This window comes from Accipiter gentilis, chromosome W (assembly GCF_929443795.1).
Source record: "Accipiter gentilis chromosome W, bAccGen1.1, whole genome shotgun sequence".
Taxonomy (NCBI): Eukaryota; Metazoa; Chordata; class Aves; order Accipitriformes; family Accipitridae; genus Astur; species Astur gentilis.
The window spans coordinates 35,254,069-35,276,656 of record NC_064918.1 but is presented as its reverse complement, the minus strand read 5'-3'; the positions used below and the strand labels follow the sequence as shown (position 1 = coordinate 35,276,656).

The window sequence follows — 22,588 nt, the reverse complement described above, 5'->3', positions numbered from 1 at the left end:
ACAGATCCGCAGGTCCTGCCAGGAACCTGCTCCAGCGCGAGGTTCCCACGGGGTCATAGCCTCCTTCGGGAACCCACCTGCTCCAGCATGGGGTCCTCCACAGGCTACAGGTGGATATCTGCTCCACCGTGGACCTTCCTGGACTGCAGGGGGACAGCCTGCCTCACCAGGGTCTTCACCACGGGCTGCAGGGGAATCTTCGCTCCGGCACCTGGAGTATCTCCTCCCCCTCCTTCTTCACTGACCTTGGTGTCCACAGGCTTGTTTCTCTTACATGTTCTCACTCCTCACTCCGGCGGCTGTTTCTCTCCGTCCCAACTTTTTACCTTCTTAAAAATGTTATCACAGAGGCGTTACCACTATCACTGATTGGCTCGGCCTTGGCCGGCGGCGGGTCCGTCTTAGAGCCGGCTGGTATGGGCTCGCTCTCTCTCGAACACAGGGGAAGCTTCCAGCATCTTCTTACAGAAGCCACCCCTGTAACCACCCCCCTGCTACCAAAACCTTGCCAGACAAAACCAATACAGTACTTTATTCTGCAAATCCTGCACTACTCTCCAGCCGATTGGATTGTGCTCATCATGCTGGTTTGTGCCTGCAGCAGCTTTGAAAACAGGAAATGTAACAGGAGCCTCTGCTGTGTTATCTAGAGGCTTTAGAAATGCAGGTGTTAGAGAGCACGGGCTGAGGTGTTCTACTAGATCCCAGTTGCCAGAGTCGGCAGCACATCTTCTAACTCCCTCCCAAAATTGATCAGGAGATCTCGGGATTACAGTTATTGTGGATGGAGGGAGAGTCCATGGCAGGGGTTCTTTCGGTATGGTTTTATCTGCAAGCTGCAGAGATCGCATAGCGTCAATTAGAGCTTTTTCTGCCTCAGTTTCATTTTGGCTCTCACTTTCCGTTCAGCCCTCATATTCAGTTTGACTCTCACCGTCCTTTCGGCCCTCAATTTCATAACGGCCCGCACTTTCCAGCTCAGTGTTAGTTACCACATTTTTCTCCTCAGGGGGGGCTGATGGAGTCACCCCTTCCACTGCCGCACCAGTAGGTGAGGAGGGCCCCTCATCGCCCGGTAAAGTAATTAATGGCATAGGAGGAGGAGGTGAATAAGGGTATGATCTGATTTTGCTCGTGAGGGGTTTTCTGCCCGCAACTGCTGATATTGCAGCATTGGCCGCAGCTGATACTTGAGCAGAAACTTTTTCATTGCTAACATTTTCTGATTTCTTATCTTTCTTTTGCTGATCTTTCGCATCACATTCTGCTTTCCATTCCTTCAGGGTCTCACGTAATAGACGCCATACGATCGGCAACTTACAGAGCTCTTTCTGTCCTTTAGAGATCTCATCAAACATTTTCCAGCCCACTGCTTGCCATGCATCCACACTGAATGCAGTAACTGTTGTGGCTGTAAGGCCTTGCATCTTACACCGTATTAAAATCCTTTTCAGGCTTTGTTCTGGGGTTTTAACCCCTTTTCTTTTTAATAGGGCTTTCCAGGTAGACAAAATCGTCTCCTTTTCTTTTGTTAATTGCTGCCCCATTCTAACAGTTTAGTCCCCGGTGGCTCACCTTATTAGGTGTCTAGGCTCAGGTCCAGACCAGGCAGATTCCACTGCTCTCAGCTTCACCGGGCTCCGTCTCCGCAGCTTTTCTCACTGCCGGTATACTCTTTTGCAGCTCTCGTCGCCACTGGTATACTTCTCACTAGTGCTGAATTTATCGCCATTAGATGATCTGTTCGCTCATGCGCATCGGGGTCACCATTTGTCACGGTAGAGACGGACACGACAAGTAATAGATCATGCAAAATGTCTACTTTATTATTTTAACACACCTTTTTATCCCCTTCTTCAGAGTATGTGTTAGTATATGTTTGGCTTAGTGTCCTGGTTTCAGCTGGGATAGAGTTAACTGTCTTCCTAGTAGCTGGTACAGTGCTATGTTTTGAGTTCAGCATGTGAAGAATGTTGATAACACTGATGTTTTCAGTTGTTGCCCTGCGCATCATTTTTACATTCCAATCTTTTTATTACTACTGTTGTCATTTTATTAGTGTTATCATTATCATTATTAGTTTCTTCTTTTCTGTTCTATTAAACCGTTCTTATCTCAACCCAGGAGTTTTAATTCTTTTCCCGATTTCCTCCCCCATCCCACTGGATGGGGGGGAGTGAGTGAGCGGCTGCGTGGTGCTTAGTCGCTGGCTGGGGTTAAACCACGACAGTCCATTTTGGCGCCCAACGTGGGGCATGAAAGGTTGAGATAACGACAAACCTGACCAGAGCTTGTTAAAAAAAAATTGTTCCAAGCGTTCATTATGTTGATTTATGTGTTCTTAGAGTTGTTGCTCTGGCTTTTAAAGCTTTGTTATGTATCACCTCACTTGTTGTATATAGTTCGTCTTTTACTGCTTATCATCCGTGGGAGGTGGATTAAGGTTTTCGCTTTGATGTATGGTATAACACTGGTCTATGGTATGATAAAGTCATCGACTGTGGGATTAATCCGGTATTTGCACTTAGCATTGTCACCTCTATACGGCGGGAGCCATCTGTGGGAAACTATTAATAACTATACCATTTACCTTTCCTCCATGGAAAACCAGTCTATGGGTGGGGTACCTTTCTTCCCCTCTCCTTTCTCCTTCAGTCCAGTTACAATGGTGTTTGAGAATTTTGAAAAATTTGAATACTCCTGGGGTGTTGGGACTAGCACGGTCCTAGCCCTACTGCTAGGAATTAGCATACTTCTGAATGTGGTTCAGCTCTCATTTAAGGTTAAACAGCTATTTAAGAAGATCACCCAGAGATGTGCCCCAAGGCTAGATAATTATGAGTGGCAGGGTGTGTGGGGTAGTATGGGCAAGTACCTAGAAAAGTGGGCACTTCCACTGTTTTGGAAATTCACCCCTGAACAAGTGCAGGATCCAGAAGAACTAGTAAAATATTTGGAAAAGGTATGCTGTCACCCCGGCAGCTCCAGAGAGATACAAATCACTGCAACATGCTGGGGCCTGGCCCATGCCTATCGAGCCCTGTTCGACACCACTCAGTACCCTCAAGTGGAAGAGAAAGTCTCTAGACCTAACAACGAAACGATGAGCACCGCAGCAACCCAAACCTCGGCAACGGGCGCTGCGGCCCCTCTAGACCTGGCAAGGAGCATTGCAGGCACCCAGACCTTGGCAACAGGCACCATGACCCCTCCAGCCCTGGCGACGAGAACTCAGGCTATCCAAACCTCAACAACAGGCACTGCAGCCCCTCCAGCCCCGGCAATGAGCACAGCAGCTAGCCACACCTTGGCAACGAGCACTACGGTCCCTCCAGCCCCAACGACGAGCACTGCTGCTACGCAAGCCTCGGCAACAGACACTGCGGTTATCCAGAACCCGACGAGCGATACTGCAACTGAATGAGAGGACCAACCTGGACCAGTATCGGTTGCCCCCGTACAGAAAAGGAAATATACAAAAAAATCAGTTCGCATAGCAAAGGACAATGGTGAACCAGGGTCATCACGGGAAACAGAGGAAGAGGCAGAACCAGAGGTAATAACCCGGTCCCTATCCTTGAGTGAGCTGCGGGATTTGCGAAAAGATTTTGGCCGCTGTGTAGGTGAGCATATTATCACCTGGCTCCTCCGATGCTGGGACAATGGGGCTAATAGCTTGGAATTAGAAGGTAGGGAAGCCAAGCAGCTGGGATCACTTGCCAGGGAAGGTGGCATTGACAAGGCAATTGGACGAGGGACACAAGCCATCAGCCTCTGGAGGCGACTCCTGTCAAGTGTGAAGGAAAGGTACCCCTTTAAGGAAGATGTTATATGTCAATCAAGCAAGTGGACCACCATGGAAAAAGGTATTCAATATCTGAGGGAATTAGCCGTGCTAGAGACGATTCATCATGACCCGGACAACCAACAGTTACCCAAAGACCCAGACGAAGTCCAATGCACACAACCCATGTGGCGGAAGTTTGTACGGAGCGCACCATCGTCCTATGCCAACGCATTGGCAGTAATGTCCTGGAAGGATGAAGAGGCACCAACAGTGGAGGAAGTGGCTCGCCAGCTGCGTCAATACGAAGAAAATCTCTCCTCCTCCCTACAAGCCTGCATTTCGGCTGTGGAGGAGCTGTCCCAGGATGTCCAACAAATCAAAGAGGACATGTCCTACTCCACACTTGTAAGGACCAATGTCTCAGCTATTAGGAGTGAGCGTTCCTCTGCCCAAGAGAGAGAATATAGAAGGTACACGCCGCAAGGTGCCCTGTGGTTTTACCTATGTGATCAGGGAGAGGACATGAGGAAATGGGACAGAAAACCTACCTCAGTCCTAAATGCACGGGTACGTGAACTGCGAGGAAAAACCACCACAAAAGGGGATTCTACCAGGAAAAATGCTGCTCCAGTTTCCAAACAGAGTAGAAGGGCTGACTTTATTTCTGATCCTCTTGAAGGGAATTCTGAGCCAATTCTACAAGAAGTGAATACTGAATACTCCAACCAGAATTAGAGGGGCCCTGCCTCCAGCCAGGTGGAGGAAAGGGATAACCGGGTCTATTGGACTGTGTGGATTCGATGGCCTGGCACGTCAGACCCACAGGAGTATAAGGCTCTAGTAGACACCGGTGCACAGTGCACTCTAATGCCATCAAGTTATAAAGGGGCAGAACCCATCTGTGTTTCTGGTGTGACAGGGGGATCTCAAGAGTTAACTGTATTGGAAGCTGAAGTAAGCCTAACTGGAAATGAATGGCAGAAACACCCCACTGTGACTGGTCCAGAGGCTCCGTATATCCTTGGCATAGACTATCTCAGGAGGGGGTATTTTAAGGACCCGAAGGGATATCGATGGGCTTTCGGTATAGCTGCCTTGGAGACGGAGGGCACTGAACAGTTGTCTACCCTGCCTGGTCTCTCTCAAGGCCCTTCGGTTGTGGGGTTGCTGAAGGTTGAAGAACAACAAGTGCCAATTGCTACCACGACGGTGCACCGGCGGCAATATCGCACCAACCGAGACTCTCTGATTCCCATCCACAAATTGATTCGCCAACTGGAGAGCCAAGGAGTGATCAGCAAAACTCGCTCACCCTTTAATAGTCCCATATGGCCAGTGCGGAAGTCTAATGGGGAATGGAGATTAACCGTTGACTATCGCGGCCTGAATGAAGTTACGCCACCGCTGAGTGCTGCCGTTCCAGATATGCTAGAACTTCAATACGAGCTAGAGTCAAAGGCAGCCAAGTGGTATGCCACCATTGACATTGGTAATGCGTTTTTCTCAATCCCTCTGGCAGCAGAGTGTCGTCCACAATTTGCCTTTACTTGGAGGGGGTGTCCAGTACACTTGGAATCGATTGCCCCAGGGGTGGAAACACAGCCCCACCATTTGCCATGGACTAATCCAGACTGCACTGGAAAAAGGTGAAGCTCCGGAACACCTGCAATACATTGATGACATCATTGTATGGGGCAACACAGCAGAAGAAGTCTTTGAGAAGGGGAAGAAAATAATCCAAATCCTTCTGAAAGCCGGTTTTGCCATAAAAGAAAGTAAGGTCAAGGGACCTGCACAGGAGATCCAGTTTTGGGAATAAAATGGCAAGATGGACATCGTCAGATCCCAATGGACGTGATTAACAAAATAGCAGCTATGTCTCCCCCAACTAATAAAAAGGCCTTCTTAGGTGTCGTGGGGTTTAGGAGAATGCATATTCCAAATTACAGTTTGATTGTAAGCCCTCTCTATCAAGTGTCCAGGAAGAAGAATGATTTTAAATGGGGCCCTGAACAACAACAAGCCTTTGAACAAATTAAACGGGAGATTATTCATGCCGTAGCTCTTGGACCAGTCCGGACAGGACAAGATGTTAAAAATGTGCTCTACACTGCAGCTGGGGTGAATGGCCCTACCTGGAGCCTCTGGCAGAAAGCACCTGGGGAGACCCGAGGCCGACCCCTGGGGTTTTGGAGTCGATGATATCGAGGATCGGAGGATTGCTATACTCCAACTGAAAAAGAGATACTGGCAGCGTATGAAGGAGTTCAAGCCGCCTCAGAAGTGGTTGGTACTGAGACACAGCTCCTCTTAGCACCCCGACTGCCAGTGCTGGGCTGGATGTTCAAAGGGAGGGTCTCCTCTACACATCATGCGACTGACGCCACGTCGAGTAAGTGGATCACACTGATCACATAACGGGCTCGCATAGGAAACCCCAGTCGCCCAGGAATTTTAGAATTGATCACGGACTGGCCAGAAGGCAAAGATTTTGGAATGTCACCAGAGGAGGAGGTGGCACGTGCTGAAGAGGCCCCGCTGTATAATAAACTGCCAGAAAATGAGAGGCAATATGCCCTCTTTACTGATGGGTCCTGTCGCATTGTGGGAAAGCATCAAAGGTGGAAAGCTGCTGTATGGAGTCCTACACGACTAGTCGCAGAAACTGCTGAAGGAGAAGGTGAATCAAGTCAGTTTGCAGAGGTGAAAGCCATCCAGCTAGCGTTAGACATTGCTGAAAGAGAAAAGTGGCCAGTGCTCTATCTCTATAATGACTCATGGATGGTGGCAAATGCCCTGTGGGGGTGGTTACAGCAATGGAAGCAGAGCAACTGGCAGCGCAGAGGTAAACCCATTTGGGCTGCCGCACTGTGGCAAGATATTGCGTCCTGGCTAGAGAATCTGGTTGTAAAAGTACGTCATGTAGATGCTCATGTACCCAAGGGTCGGGCCACTGAGGAACATCGAAACAACGAACAGGTGGATCAGGCTGCCAAGATTGAAGTGTCTCAGGTGGACCTGGACTGGCAACATAAGGGTGAGCTATTTATGGCTCGGTGGGCCCATGATACTTCAGGCCATCAGGGAAGAGATGCAACATATAGATGGGCTTGAGATAGAGGGGTGGACCTGACCATGGACACTATCGTGCAGGTTATCCATGAATGTGAAACATGTGCTGCAATTAAGCAAGCCAAGCGGTCAAAGCCCCTGTGGTATGGAGGGCAATGGCTGAAATATAAATTTGGGGAAGCCTGGCAGATTGACTATATCACACTCCCACAAACTCGCCAAGGCAAGCGCTATGTGCTGACGATGGTGGAAGCAACCACGGGGTGGCTGGAAACATATTCTGTACCCCATGCCACTGCCCGGAACACTATCCTGGGCCTTGAGAAGCAGGTCTTGTGGCGACATGGCACCCCAGAAAGAATCGAGTCAGACAATGGGACTCATTTCCGAAACAACCTCATAGACACCTGGGCCAAAGAGCATGACATTGAGTGGGTGTATCATATTCCCTATCATGCACCAGCCTCTGGGAAAATCGAGCAATACAATGGACTGTTAAAGACTACATTGAGAGCAATGGGGGGTGAACCTTCAAACATTGGGATAGACATTTAGCAAAAGCCACGTGGTTAGTCAACACCAGAGGATCTGCCAATCGGAGTGGCCCTGCCCAATCAGAATTTTTACATACTGTAGAAGGGGATAAAGTCCCTGTAGTGCACATGAAAAATATGTTAGGGAAAACAGTCTGGGTTACTCCTGCCTCAGGCAAAGGTAAACCCATTCGTGGGATTGCTTTTGCTCAAGGGCCTGGGTGCACTTGGTGGGTGATGCGAAAAGATGGGGAAGTCCGATGTGTGCCTCAAGGGGATTTGATTTTAGGTGAAAATAGCCAGAATTAAACTGTATGATATTAGTTGCTATATAACCCTACTACTGTATGTTATCATTACTATAATTGCTATATGCTATATCCATAGTACTATAGTAAGAATCACTTGGATCAAGCAAGAAAGAACTACGATAAAACTGAGCAAAGTGCAGTAGTGATGGAACCAGAACTGACTCCAGCATGCAACAATCCAATGGTGCACACCATCCTCCTTCTGCGTCAAATGTCACCTGCTCGTCAGACCGCACTGAAGCCCAATTCTGCTCTACCGCCTGAGAGGACTTTGCACCATTCCTCCTGCCCAGACAGACTGGTATGACAGATGGAGCCCAGAGTCGGAAGCTAATTGAACTCAACAAATGTTTTATGAACATAACTCATGAATTAAAGGAATGATATCTCTCTGTGTGTATACATATATATATATCTCTCATTGTTCATATGTCTCAAAGGGATGGAAAGGTGGTGATGATTGATCAGGATGTAACTGAAGGTATGGGAACTGAGCATGATGTCAATGGTATAGAATAAGGGGTGGATACTGTCCTGGTTTCAGCTGGGATAGAGTTAACTGTCTTCCTAGTAGCTGATACAGTGCTGTGTTTTGAGTTCAGCATGTGAGGAATGTTGATAACACTGATGTTTTCAGTTGTTGCTCAGTATTGTTTAGACTAAAGTCAAGGATTTTTCAGCTTCTCATGCCCAGCCAGGGCACAAGAAGTTGGCACAGGACAGAACCAGGGCACCTGACCCAAACTGCCCAATGGTGTATTCCATACCATGCCATGTCCCATCTAGTTTTAGGAACTGGGAAGTGGGGGGCAGGGAATCGCCACTCGGGGACTAGCTGGGTTTCGGTCGGCGGGTGGTGAGCAATTGCCCTGCGCATCAATTGTACATTCCAATCCTTTTATTACTACTGTTGTCCTTTTATTAGTGTTATCATTATCATTATTAGTTTCTTCTTTTCTGTTCTATTAAACCGTTCTTATCTCAACCCAGGAGTTTTACTTCTTTTCCCGATTTCCTCCCCCATCCCACTGGATGGGGGGGAGTGAGTGAGCGGCTGCGTGGTGCTTAGTTGCTGGCTGGGGTTAAACCACGACACTTAGTTAGTAACTAACAATTCATGATTGGTGAATTTGTCAGGACGGTTCTTCTTATCATTATCTTGTTTTCGTACTGGTCTTCTCGGATCTTTCCAGACTTCTCAAGTATATACTACAATCTGCTCAAGGTCACGCTGTTCTCGAACTGTCAGGAATTCCGTAGACTCGTTGCATCCCCTGACAGTCACTCTTCCTGGCATCGATCGATTGTTGTATTTTTTTTACAGTCTGCATTTGCATTTTCCACGGCCAGTTTTATTATCAATGCTTCTTCGGCATCAGCATTATCTATTTGCTTTTCAATAGCATCTCGCAGACAATCAATAAAGGACATATAAGGTTCTGTATTACCCTGCCTTATACTTGTAAATGATTGTTCTGGCTTTCCAACTTCAGGCAAGGTTACCATTGCCTTCAGAGCTAAGGAAGCTGATTCTTGTAATGCTTCCACTGGTAGCCTTGCTTGCCTATTAACATCTGCAAAGTCACCAGTCCCCATCATTTGTGCAGTAGTGATCATATACTGTGGATCTCATTCTGGGCTGTCCAAATTTCTTAGTTCCACTAAATCACATAATTCTGCCCATTTCACCTTCCATAATAGATGCTGACTCGGGGTTAAAATCATTGTAGCCAATTGTGTACAGTCAAAGCCCGTTAAAATTTGACCAGAAAATATATTCTCCAATAACGCCTGACTAAATGAAGCAGACAGTCCGTTAGCCATTACTGTTTTCCGTACTTCTTTTATTAAACCCCAATTGAAAGGTTGCCACACGTTTGGGGCATTCTGCCTGACTAACTGGAAAAGCCACAGGTTTTAGACCTTTGGTTAACATTTTATCATTTATGTCCTTCCATCGCTTTTTTATAGCTTCTCCTGGGGATGTATCTTCCTCATAGGGAGGTGCAGAGGGGATAGGTCCCTGCTCAAGAGGCAGGTTACTTAAAGGTTGATCATTGCCTCCATTAATGACATCTCCCTCGGTGTTTAATTCCTCATCACTGTCCGAATTATTTACCACCTCGCCACACACACTTTCCTTTCTTTCCGGGGTAACTTCAATTGAAATTTTTGCAGCGGCAGCCACCTCCTTTTCTGCCTTAAGGGCTTTCAACGTTTCCAGCACCGATCTCCACATAGGGGAGATTTTCTGAGCCTTCATGTCCCCACACGATACAAAGTCCCAAATTACTTTTCCCATTTCTTCCCAATTTTTAACTTCAAAGACTTCTACATTCGAAGTGGGGGCACCATGGTCCTTAAGCCACTTCAGCATCATACGTAAAGTATTTTAATCATACTTAATCCCTCTCATGGAAAGGATATGCGAAAGCATTCGTATAATTATCCTTTCTTCCGCAGACATCTGGGCACCCATTTTAATCCTCCTAGCTGCTCACCTTACTTCCAAACGAGCAGGGTGATTGATCTCCCAGGAGAAGGTTGTCCTCTCAGTCTGGCTGGCTAGACAATCATTCGGCTAGAGTCTCCTCCGGACGCACTTCCAGCAATTCCAGCGTTTTCTTGGCCCACAATCACGTCAGGGTTACCATTTGAGGAGATTGAACTAGACGGACGCCTGTAATCTTGAAAGCAGACGACAGATGACCCTTTATTGCTAAAACACACACATATTTATAGTCACATATTCTGCAAAGTCACTGTACACGTGCACAAGCATAAAATATGATTGGTTATATCAACTCTGTACACGCGCATAAACATAAGATATAATTGGTTATATCAACTTAAACATGTGAAGCTTGTCTCAGTCTAATTGGTCGAGATAAACTGCCGAATTGAGGGTTTTTTGTGCCAAGTTCCCTTTATCGTGGAATGCACACCTGTGTTCTAATTGGCTTTATTATCATCTTTCAATTTTTGTCTTCTTGTTTATTCTGTTCAAGGTCTTCTAAAGGTGTCTGCAATGCTCTTGCGACCGACGTTAGCTAAATATGTGTCCACAGTACAGAGCTCCATGATTGTGATGATAAGGTCAAGTGCTTATGGGTAAGGATGAGGGGGAAGGCCAATGTGGTAGGTTGACCATGGCTGGGCACCAGGTGCCCACCAAAGCCACTCTATCACTCCTCCTCCTCAGCTGGACGGGGGGGAGAAAATATAACAAAAGGCTTGTGGGTCAAGATAAGGACAGTTTAATAAAATGATAGCAAAGCTCGTGAGCAAAAGCAAAGAAAAACAAATGATGCTATTCTCTACTTCCCATCAGCAGGCGATGTCTGGCCACTTCCTGGGAAGCAGGGCTTCAGTACACATAGTGGTTGCTCCGGAAGAGAAAATGCCCCCCCTTCCATCTCCCTTTACTTAGCTTTTATAGCTGAGCTGACGTCATATGGTATGGAATAGCTGTTTGGTTAGTTTAGGTCAGCTGTCCTGGCTATGTCCCCTCCCAAGATCTTGCCCACCCCCAGCCTGCCATTGAGGGGGGGCAAAAATGTTGGAGAGACAGCCTTGATGCTGTGTGAGCACTGCTCAGCAGTAGCCAAAACACTAGTGTGTTATCAACACCTTTCTAGCTACCGATGCAGAGCACAGTTCTATGAGGGCTGCTATGGGGAGAATTAACTCCATCTCAGCCAGACCCAATACAGCTATCATGCTGGGAGTCTGTTATAGACCACCGAACCAGGTTGAAGAGACAGATGAAACATTGTACAAGCGGCTTGCAGTAGTCTCACAATCATGTGCCCTTGTTCTCGTGGGGGACTTCAACTTTCCGGATGTCTGCTGGAAATAAAACACAGCAGAGAGCAAAAAGTCTAGGAGGTTCCTGGAGTGTGTGGAAGATAATTTCCTGACACAGCTGGTAGGTGAGCCTACCAGGGGAGGAGCCTCGCTAGACCTACTGTTTACAAACAGAGAAGGACTGGTGGGAGATGTGGTGGTCGGAGGCTGTCTCAGGCTTAGCGACCATGAAATGATAGCATTCTTGATTCTTGGTGAGGTAAGGAAGGGGGTCAGGAAAGCCAACACTATGGACTTCCGGAGGGCAAACTTTGGCCTTTTCAGGACACTGGTTGAGAGAGACCCTTGGGAGACAGTCCTGAATGGCAAAGGGGTCCAGGAAGGCTGGACATTCTTCAAGAAGGAAATCTTAAAGGCTCAGGACCAAGCTATTCCCATGCACCGCAAGACAAAACGTTGGGGAAGACAACCGGCCTGGCTGAACAGGGAGCTTTTGCTGGGACTCGGGGAGAAAAGGACAGTTTACCATCTTTGGAAGAAAGGGCAGGCAACTCGGGAAGAGTACAGGGATCTTGTTAGGTCATGCAGAGAGAAAATTAGAAAGGCAAAAGCTCAGCTAGAACTCAATCTGGCCACTATTGTAAAAGACAACAAAAAAAGTTTTTACAAATATGTTAACAACAAAAAGAGAGCCAAGGAGAATATCTGTCCTCTATTGGATGCAGAGGGGAACACTGCCACCAGAGATGAGGAAAAGGCTGAGGTACTTAATGCCTTCTTTGCCTCAGTCTTTAATAGGGAGACCAGTTATCCTCAGGGTACTCTGCCCCCTGAGCTGGAAGACAAGGACGGAGCGCAGAATATACCCCCCCATAATCCAGGAGGAAGCAGTTAATGACCTCCTACGCCACCTGGACACTCACAAGTCTATGAGACCAGATGGGATCCATCTGAGAGTACTGAGGGAGCTGGCAGAGGAGCTTGCCAAGCCACTTTCCATCATTTATCAGCAATCCTGGTCAACAGGGGATGTCTCAGAGGACTAGAGGCTTGCCAATGTGATGCCCATTTACAAGAAGGGTCAGAGGGAGGATCCAGGGAACTACAGGCCTGTCAGCCTGACCTCGGTACCGGGGAAGATTATGAAGCGGTTCATCTTGAATGCGCTCACATGGCATGTACAGGACAACCAGGGGATCAGGCCCAGCCAGCACGGGTTCATGAAAGGCAGGTCCTGCTTGACCAACCTGATCCCCTTCTATGACCAGGTGACCTGCCTAGTGGATGAGGGAAAGGCTGTGGATGTTGTCTACCTGGACTTTAGTAAGGCCTTTGAGGGAGGGTTGATCTACTCGAGGATAGGAAGACCCTACAGAGGGATCTGGACAGGCTGGATCGATGGGCCAAAGCCAATTGTATGAGGTGCAACAAGGCCAAGTGCTGGGTCCTGCACTTGGGTCACAACAACCCCATGCAGCGCTACAGGCTTGGGGAAGAGTGGCTGGAAAGTTGCCCAGCAGAAAAAGACCTGGGGGTGCTGGTTGACAGGCAACTGAATATGAGCCAGCAGTGTGCCCAGGTGGCCAAGAAGGCCAATGGCATCCTGGCCTGTATCAGAAATAGTGTGGCCAGCAAGAGCAGGGAGGTGGTTGTTCCCCTGTACTCTGCACTGGTGAGGCAGCATTTGGAATACTGTGTTCACTTTTGGGCCCCTCACAACAAGAAAGACACTGGGGTGCTCAAGCATGCCCAGAGAAGGGCAACAAGGCTGGTGAAGGGCCTAGAGCACAAGTCTTATGAGGAGCGGCTGAGGGAACTGGGGTTGTTTAGCCTGGAGAAAAGGAGGCTGAGGGGAGACCTTATTGCTCTCTACAACTACCTGAAGGGGGGTTGTAGTGAGGTGGGTACTGGTCTCTTCTATCAAGTAACAAGTGATAGGACAAGAGGAAATGGCCTCAAGTTGCACCAGGGGAGGTTTAGTTTGGATATTAGAAAAAATGTCTTTACTGAAAGGGTTGTCAGGCATTGGAACAGTCTGCCCAGGGAAGTGGTGGAGTCACCATCCCTGGAGGTGTTCAAAAAACATGTGGACATGGCACTTCAGGACATGGTTTAGTGGGTATGGTGGTGTTGGGTTGACAGTTGGACTTGATGATCTTAGAGGTCTTTTCCAAACTTAATGATTCTATTTTATTGTAATGTGATAGACTAGTCTGGGGAAAAGGGGATCAAACCCCTGTTTGTCATGTTTGTTTATTATATTTGTTAATGAGCTCACGAAATAAAGTTTAAAACAGAGTACTTTTTTCTTCAAAGACAGGATTTGAATTTATACTGATCCAGACTGCATCTTCTTGCCATGAGCAATAAGAGGGAGAGTTTTAATGCCATCCTGACCTTTCCCTTCCTTACACTAACGCAAGAGGTGTGTATATATAGCTTTATGAAAAAGCTATTTAAGAGTTTATGAACTTACATACGTAAGGTACAAAGGTATGTACAATGGTATCTACACCAAACTGCATGCAAAACAGAAATTTTTTCCATGAAGTGGGACAGCATACTCAAGTGACAGATTTAATACTCAGTGTTAGATTTAAACCCACTGTACAGGTCTGCCCTTTCTATTGAGGTTTCTAATCACCAAGACAATTTATCCTAAGTAGCAGGAAATGAGAAAGGAAGCCTGGGGAACATTGAATAGGGAGGAATAAGGTATATGACCTTCATAACCAGCAGTAGAAAGTCAGAACAAATGGGTATCAAAATGCAGCAGCAGCTCAATATAAGGTAACCAAAATGAGTCATTGATTGTTAAATAGGGTTCATGTGGTATGCTCATTAATCTGTTTATAAGAATCTGGAAGACCAAAAGGATGAGATTTAGAAAATTAACAAAACAGATGGATTTTTATCTCCTTTATTACAATAATTTCTACAAATTATTGTAATAAGAGACAGTTCTATTGCCTACGTAAGGAATACAAGGCTACAGGAGAAATACAAGACTTGTTCAAGGTAGAAGTAAAATGAAGAACTTCCAATTAACTTCATTATATTTTTTAATATAAAAATTAGAACCAGAATTCTTCTTTTATCCAGACTGTTTTTCACCATCTGTCAGAAAGTCTTAGTGTATTTTAGGTAGTGTCTAAAAAAATCTGAATGTGAAGGTGGTAAAATCCTTATATAATTAATCTTTAAATCAGAATTTGTCAATTTGGGATTAAAAGCATTAAATAAAGAGGGAAAGCTAGATTTTTTTAAATCACTTGTCTCAAAACCATAGTGACTTACTGCCAACAAATACTCTTTCTCCCTCACTCTTTCAGATTTTAGCAGAGAAGAATGTCCATCTTACAATTTTTTCTAAATTTCATCTCACTATTAAACCAAAAAAAACCTAATAAATCCATCATCTTAGATTGGAAAGAATTCTTTTTAGTTTTCACCTATGAAAAGTTAAACATTGCAGTCATAGTTTACAACTTCACTATTTTTGCACATCAAATCTTTTTGCTCATCTCAAATGTTTTATCCAAATTCTTAATATCACTTCTTGTTTGAGCATGACAAGCACCTTACAACAATTCACCTACTCTTGATACTTCCTTACTTCTTCCTTCCTTATCTAAATATAGTATTAGTTAGTGGAATTAAAAACAAAGATCAGTTTTGACATTCTTTTTCTGTTCTTGGAGACCATGTTTATGCCCTCATAATATTGCTCACAGGGAATACTGCAGACATACCTACAGATTACCCATCTTATGGTGCTCTCTCTATTCATCCCAGATACTTCATCTTTCTACTCAGAGCTTCTAAATGTTCTAGCTTTCCCAATTTCAGTAAATACAAAATATTCTGCCTGCCTCTACTGCTAAAGAAAACCTCATCAAAATCCTTATTACCAGACTTTACTTTTTTTCATCCATTCCTATTTTCAAAAAGAACTGCTCTTCCTTTTTTCAGAACATTCCAAAGAACTCTTCCAGTTTATGTCTGTTATACTTATCTGCCCCAATTCTGAATATTTACTCCAAATACACTATTTAGATGAGCTGTTACTTTTCTGACATCTGATATCCCAAAATAGCCTTTATGGCTATAACTTTACATACATTTGTATTGTAAACATTCTTTCAAATCTTAAACTAGTTCACTAAATTATCAATCAGAGAGTGATGTCAGAAGGACAATCTGTTATTGAAACCATAGGAACAAGAATGGAAGGTCCCTACATTGAATCCATTGAAGCAAGGAGGTGAAACAATGAGGTTCTGTCAATGCTATTGCCTTACTTCTGATTTATATCACAAGTGCCCACTTCTGGAGTAGTGTCAAGAAAAAAGTGTGTCCTTAGCTAACTTAGCTTGATTTTAATATTAAAAATGACACCCACTTGCACATAATGACTATGTAAATGTAAGACCACCTTAATATAATGAGTTAGGTAATTATCTAGACATGCATAGAATTACTTGTGTTATATAAATTGTTTGTAACCAAGCACATATCTTGTTACCACTTTTTCCTTGATCCTGATGTGTATATAAGACCCTGTTTGCCTTTCAAGTGTATGCTAGCTTTGTGGAGTTACCACCTAGCACCCATCTCTGTGCAGACATGAAATAAACAAATAGCTCTTTGCACACTGGGTGATGAACCCCATTTTGGGACAACATATAGTTATTATTTGGACTGAAGAAACAAAAATAAAAGTCATCAAATAAGGTCACTATTTTTATTTGAATGAGGTTCACTGAAAAATTATTTTATGTAATAAAGCAAAACAGGTAAGTCAAACTGTATTGGGAATTCTGTCAGAAATTCTAATCACAGATGATCAGGAATTTCTATTAATATACTAGTTTTGACAAAATTACTATTGGAAACATTTTCTCAGCTCCAGCAGTGGGTGCAAGCAAGAAAATGTAGTTGTCTGGGACAGGGAATAAATAACTTGTTGGTCTGAGCAAGCAGCTGGGTTTTGCAGAGCTCATACATCTTTGCTTTGCTTGATTTAGAGCAGGGAGTTGAACCCATGTGAGGGCCCTAACCAGACAGTGATGAGCTGTCATTCTTTTTAGCTTGATGAGTATTTAATCAGTTACACACAGTGGAGCAGCTCCAGCCATGGAGGCCAGTCTAGCACACCAGAATAGTCCCCAGCCTGGCAGTCAGACATCAACGTGAGCATTCCCGAGTCTGATTCAGGCAGGATCTGATTTGAAGGTGTTGCCGAAAAACTCGGAATAAAGAACTTATCAACACCAATTTAGTGTAGATAAGCAAACACTTCTTTATTAACGGCCGGGTGCATGGGTGAGTCCTCTCAAAAGACCACGCACACCGAACTCCAAAATCATACACCTTATATTAAACTTATTCATTCATATTCATTAGATTTCTGAGAAATGTTATGCATATTCATTAGATTTCTGGGAAGTTATTAGCATATGTTAATGTTCTTTACGCATGTGCATTGAAGGTCTCTGGTGGTCTTCTAGAGTCCTCTGGTGGTCTTTCATAGTCTTCTTCACTTGTCCGCTTCTTGACCTCCTTCAGGTGATTCTGCGCAGTTTGGTCTTTGGCAGGTAACTAACTATTTCTTGGCAAATAACTACAAGTTGCTTCATTCGACTCTTATTAGTTCCCATTAATTTAGAATTCTGACATCTTCTCCATTCTTCTAGGTTGTTATAATATACTCCTACTGACAAACACTATATCAAAATCATCTTAAATCTCAAGCTTGTTACCTTAGTTCTATATGTTCCTATTACTTATTAACTAAGTTCTAAATGTTCCTGTTAAATGATTTTGGCCAATTCCTCCGGCCTTGGTACCGAGTTATACAGAAGGTTTCACAGCAGCTGTCGGTTGTGCAAATACAATAGAGATACCTTTGCTAAACTACTTCTTACCATTTCATATTCTTATTAAACATGATTTATTCTAACTACTACCAAATCAATAACAAATCAAAGCTACTAACTAGTCAATAACAAATCAATAACATAATCAATAACCAATCAGTAACATTTCCCCCCTTTGAAAGTATTGAAAATTATTTCAATACTTTCACATTAACTACATAACATTTCTCTACTACTATTTTGAAGGTCAATATTTGTTTCAGCATATTGTGGTGGTGGACCATATTCTGGTGGAATAATTGGAACTTCTCTCATGATCATGCGATTGACTGCAATTCTATTAGTAAATTGTCTCTTCAGACAAGCATATGTCAGCATGATCATCAAAAAGACAATTAGTAACAGAAACAAAGTTTTGATTATAGATTGTAACCAAGAGCTCAGATTCCATCCTAATCTGTTAAAAAAATTTTCCCAGCCAATCTTCTGACATATTCTCTCGAGTGGTTTCAGTTTCCTTTTCAATTTTGCTCAATAACTTCAAATCATGTTCTACATCCTGAGTGACGTTAGGAATATAAATACAACAATGGTCCAATCTATCCTTGAGGTATCCACACACTCCATGTTCTTTAAGTAAAAGTAGGTCTAAAGCTATTCTATTTTGAAGAGTCATCCTAGAAGTTACCATTGTTTTCTGATGACCGTCACCTGCTCGGACCATTGTATCACTGGCACTTGTTTACAATGAGTGGTTCTGTTTTTATGTTCCAGGATGGTTAAATTCATAGTTAGAATTCCCCAAGGGATAGATTCCCCTACTGCTCTTGGTATTGGTAAACAAGCAGTAATCTGGGTAACATTTTGCAAGTTGGCAAATCCCTTAATTAATTCTAATATCAAATTTTCCTTAAACATCTTTTAGGAATGCCAATCAATTGTTCTATTTCTAGTTGTCTTTTGTTCCGAATCATCAGATCAGTCCAGCTTCCCACCAACATCATCTGTCAAACTAATATAAAGAGGACAATTACAAACTGATAAAAAATTAAACATGTTTAAAAGTCAGTTTTAAAGTCTGTGGATCACGGTTAATAATCTTCCATGGAGTAGGTGCCTTCTTCACTCGAGTGTAGTGTATCCAAGCATCCGATTCCACAATCTTAATAGCCGTGAAGGTGGTTAACAGTACCTGGAAGGGTCCTTTCCAGCGTTCTTGCAAGGGTTCAGAAGCCTACGTTTTCACGTAGACATAATCTCCTGGTTGGAAGTCATGGACCGGAGCTTCCAAGGATAATGGTCTATTCCATACCACAGTCCTCCGAATTACAGCTAAAGTTTTTCCTAAGGAAAGCAAATAGTTATACACATCTTGTTTTCCTTTTACATACATGTTTGGGTTTGGTTCTGGGGACTCATAAGGTTTCCCGTACAATAATTCATAAGGACTGAGTGAGGTTCCACTCTTTGGCTGTACTCTGATTCGTAATAATGCCAATGGAAGTGCTTGAGGCCATTTTATATTAGTCTCTTGACAAATTTTACTTATTTGCCTTTTTAGGGTTTGGTTCATTCTTTCTGCTTTCCCACTGGATTGTGGTCTCCATGGGGTATGTAAATTCCATGTGATACCCAGAATTTTACTAACATTTTGGATTACCTCTGCAACAAAGTGTGGACCTCTGTCAGAAGAAATTCCAATAGGAACTCCAAACCTTGGAATTATTTCTTGTAGTAAGCACTTTACTACTTCTTTTGCTTGTGTGGAACGACAGGGAGAGCTTCTGGCCGTCCTGTAAAAGTATCAACCCCCACCAGGATGTACCGATACCCATTTTGTCTAGGTAGTTCTGAAAAATCTACTTGCCAATAATCTCCAGGCTCTGTACTAGATTTTATCCGACCCATTTGAACCTTTTTCCTGATTACTGGATTATTTTTCAAACATACTTCACATTTTGCAGTTATTACTTTTGCCATCCCTAACATTTTAAGCGATACTACTTGTTTTGCAAAGAAGTTACTAAGGCTTCTGCTCCCCAGTGACATTCCTGATGCTTTGTTTGAATTATTTCTCTCATCAGAAAGGGTGGAACTACTACCTGTCCTTTAGGTGTTACTCACCATCCGGCTAGGTTTTTCTTAACATGTAATAATTGACCTAACTTATCATCCTCTTCTGAGTATTTTGGTTCTTCCCTAGGAAGAGTTACTGTTTTGGAGGGAATTAATGCCATTTGCAGTGCTCGTTCTTTTGCTACCTTTCTTGCCGTTCGGTCGGCTAAATTATTTTCAACAATTTCCTTTGTGTTTCCAATTTGGTGGGCTTTACAGTGCATGATTGTTACCTGATCTGGTTTTTGGACTGTTTGTAAGAATTGTAAAATTTCTTCTTGGTATTTAATATTTGGTCTCTGAGAGGACAATAATCCTCTTTCTTTCCACAATGCTCCATGGACATGTACTACCCCAAAGGCATACTTTGAGTTTGTCCAAATATTCACTTTCTTCTTTTCACTTAGTTGTAAAGCTTGAATCAGGGCAATAAGTTCTGCTTTCTGAGCTGAGCTGGTACTCGCCAATGTGTCTGCTTCTATAACTGTGGTATCTGTTGTTACCGCATATCCAGCGTATCAAACTCCTTGCTCCACAAAGCTGCTACCATCTGTATAGAATTCCCAGTCCGGTCTCTCCAAAGGTACGTCCTTTAAATCTTCACGACTGGAATACACATACTCAATAGCAGCCAAGCAATCATGTTCCAATTGTCCTTCTTCCTGTATGGAACTTAAAAACACCGCTGGATTTACCAGGTTAGTTGTTTTTAAAATTACATCATCTTGTTGTGTTAATATTACCTGATACTTCATCATTCTGCTCGGAAATAGCCAGTGTCCCCCCTTTTGTTCTAGAACAGTTTTCACCATGTGTGGGACATAGACTGTTATCGTTTTTCCCAAAGTCAATTTCCAAGCTTCTTGTATGATCATTACCGTTGTAGCCACTGTGCAAAGGCATGTTGGCCATCCTTTACTCACTGTGTCCAGTTGTTTGGAGAAGTATCCGACTGGTGTTTCCAGCTTCCCATCTTCTGGGTTAACACACCAAGTGCCAAGCGTTGTCGTTCATGAACAAACAGCTGAAAATCTTTAGTTAGGTCAGGAAGGCCTAAAGCAGGTGCAGACATCAAAGCACGTTTTAACTCTCTAAAGGCCCATTGCTGTTTTGAACCCCACTCAAAAGGAGAGTTCTTTTGGGCTTCATACAACGGTTTAGCTATTAAACTGTAGTTCATGATCCAAAGACGGCACCACCCTGCCATTCCCAAGAATGCTCTGAGTTCATGGATATTTTTCGGCTCAGGTATACTACAAATGGTTTCTTTGCGATCTTTTCCCAATTGTCGCTGTCCTTTTGAAATCTCAAAGTCCAGATATATCACAGTCTGACATGTTATTTGGGCTTTCTTCCTGGATACCTTGTACCCATTTAGTCCTAGAAAATTCAAGAGGTCAATGGTTACTTGTATGCAGGTGAATCTTTCTTCTGTAGCAATCATTATGTCATCCAAATATTGTAGAAGTAAATGTTCAGGCCTTGGTTTATCCTGTTTCCAGATTTCAAGCTCCTTTGCCAGCTGGTTTCCAAAAATTGTCGGGCTATTTTTAAATCTTTGGGGTAGTCTTGTCTACGTCAACTGCATCTTTTGTCCAGTTTGTGAATTTTCCCATTCAAAAGCAAACAACTTTCTGCTTTCCTTTTCCAAGGGTATGCAAAAGAAAGCATCTTTTAAATCAAGCACTGTAAACCACTGATGAGTCTCCTTTAACATTGTTAACAACGTATAAGGATTTGCTACTACCGGATATATGTCCTTGGCTATTTGATTCACTGCTCTCAAATCTTGCACTAACCTGTATTCACCCGAGGGCCTTACTTCTGGTTTGATTGGGTATTGTTTAATTTTTACTATACCTGTATTTTCTTTAAATCTATTTTTACAGGTGCTGCTAATTTTGATTTATCAGGAGTATCTGTTTCCCATACTATAGGAATCACTGCAAAATCTACCTCTGGTGGAATTTCCTGCTCCTCCACTTTTTCCTGTATCATCAGGATTTCTCCTGTTTTTTTTTTTTGACTCAGGTATTTTCAAAAGAGTTCTCCTTTCTCAAAAACAATTTGTGCATTTAATTTAGATAACAAATCCCTTCCTAACAAGGGTATCGGACATTCTGGTACATACAAAAATCCATGTATAATTATTTTATTTCCAAATTTCAAATTTAGAGGTTGCAGGAATGGTCTGTTTTCTTTTTTCCCTGTTGCTCCTATTATGTTTGCTGTTTTTGTTCTAATTTGTCCTTTATAAGTGTTTAATACCGAAAATGTCGCTCCTGTATCTACTAAAAATTTAACTTCTTTTTCTCCCAGTTTAATTATGACCAGAGGCTCAGCTGGGTTCCCCTCCGGTCCCCTTCATTCATCCAAAACCATCATTCTGGCTACCTCCTTCCGAATATTTCCTCCTGAACATTGCTCATTTTTAGGACAATCTCTTTTCCAATGTCCTTCCTCCCTACACAAAGCACACTGATTCACTCCTAAGGGGGTGTTAAAATTTCAATTGCTAAAATTCATAAATCCTTCCCGTCCACTGACACCTTGTCCTCTTCCTCTACCTCGTCCTCTGTCTGCTGTTCCTGTCATTATGGCCAGTAATATATTTTCTCTGGTTTTCCTTTCCTCTTTTTCTCTGTTATTATATACTTTCCATGCTGCCTCCAGCATTTTATTCAAACTCCTTGAATCCTCTCCCTCTAGCTTCTGAAGTTTCTTTCTTATGTCTGGTGCCGACTGTCCCATGAAAATCAAAGCCAACTGTATCTGGGCTGCCTCTGTATCTACTCTTAAATCAGTATATTTTCTGGCAGCTTCTTTCAGCCTCTCCAGGAACGCTGAGGGAGATTCATTCTTATCTTGTCTCACCTCATATATTTTAGACCAATTCAGAGATTTAGGCATAGCATGTTTAACTCCATATAAAATCCATTTCTGATACCGTCTCAGCTTTTCTCTATGTTCCACATTATTTGGATCCCACTGCGGATCCCCAGATGGAAAATTCTGCTCTAATGTTCCACCTGTTGTCCCACTTACTACAGCCACTTCTGCCTGTGCTTTCCCAGTCTTTAGTAC

At 43.5% G+C, this 22,588-nt stretch overlaps 2 protein-coding genes across 3 annotated transcripts in view; one reads left to right on the top strand and one right to left on the bottom strand.

The window, feature by feature from the left end:
- LOC126035462 (uncharacterized) overlaps positions 1–1,635 on the bottom strand; it is a 212,868-nt gene extending 211,233 nt beyond the window's left edge. The window contains exon 1 of the mRNA XM_049794075.1: positions 1,576–1,635. The gene's annotated coding sequence lies outside the window, so the exon portion shown is untranslated. The remainder of the gene's footprint in view (positions 1–1,575) is intronic.
- Positions 1–22,588, top strand: part of LOC126035456 (uncharacterized) — a 430,975-nt gene that overhangs the window by 112,379 nt on the left and 296,008 nt on the right. The gene's annotated exons all lie outside the window — the stretch shown is intronic.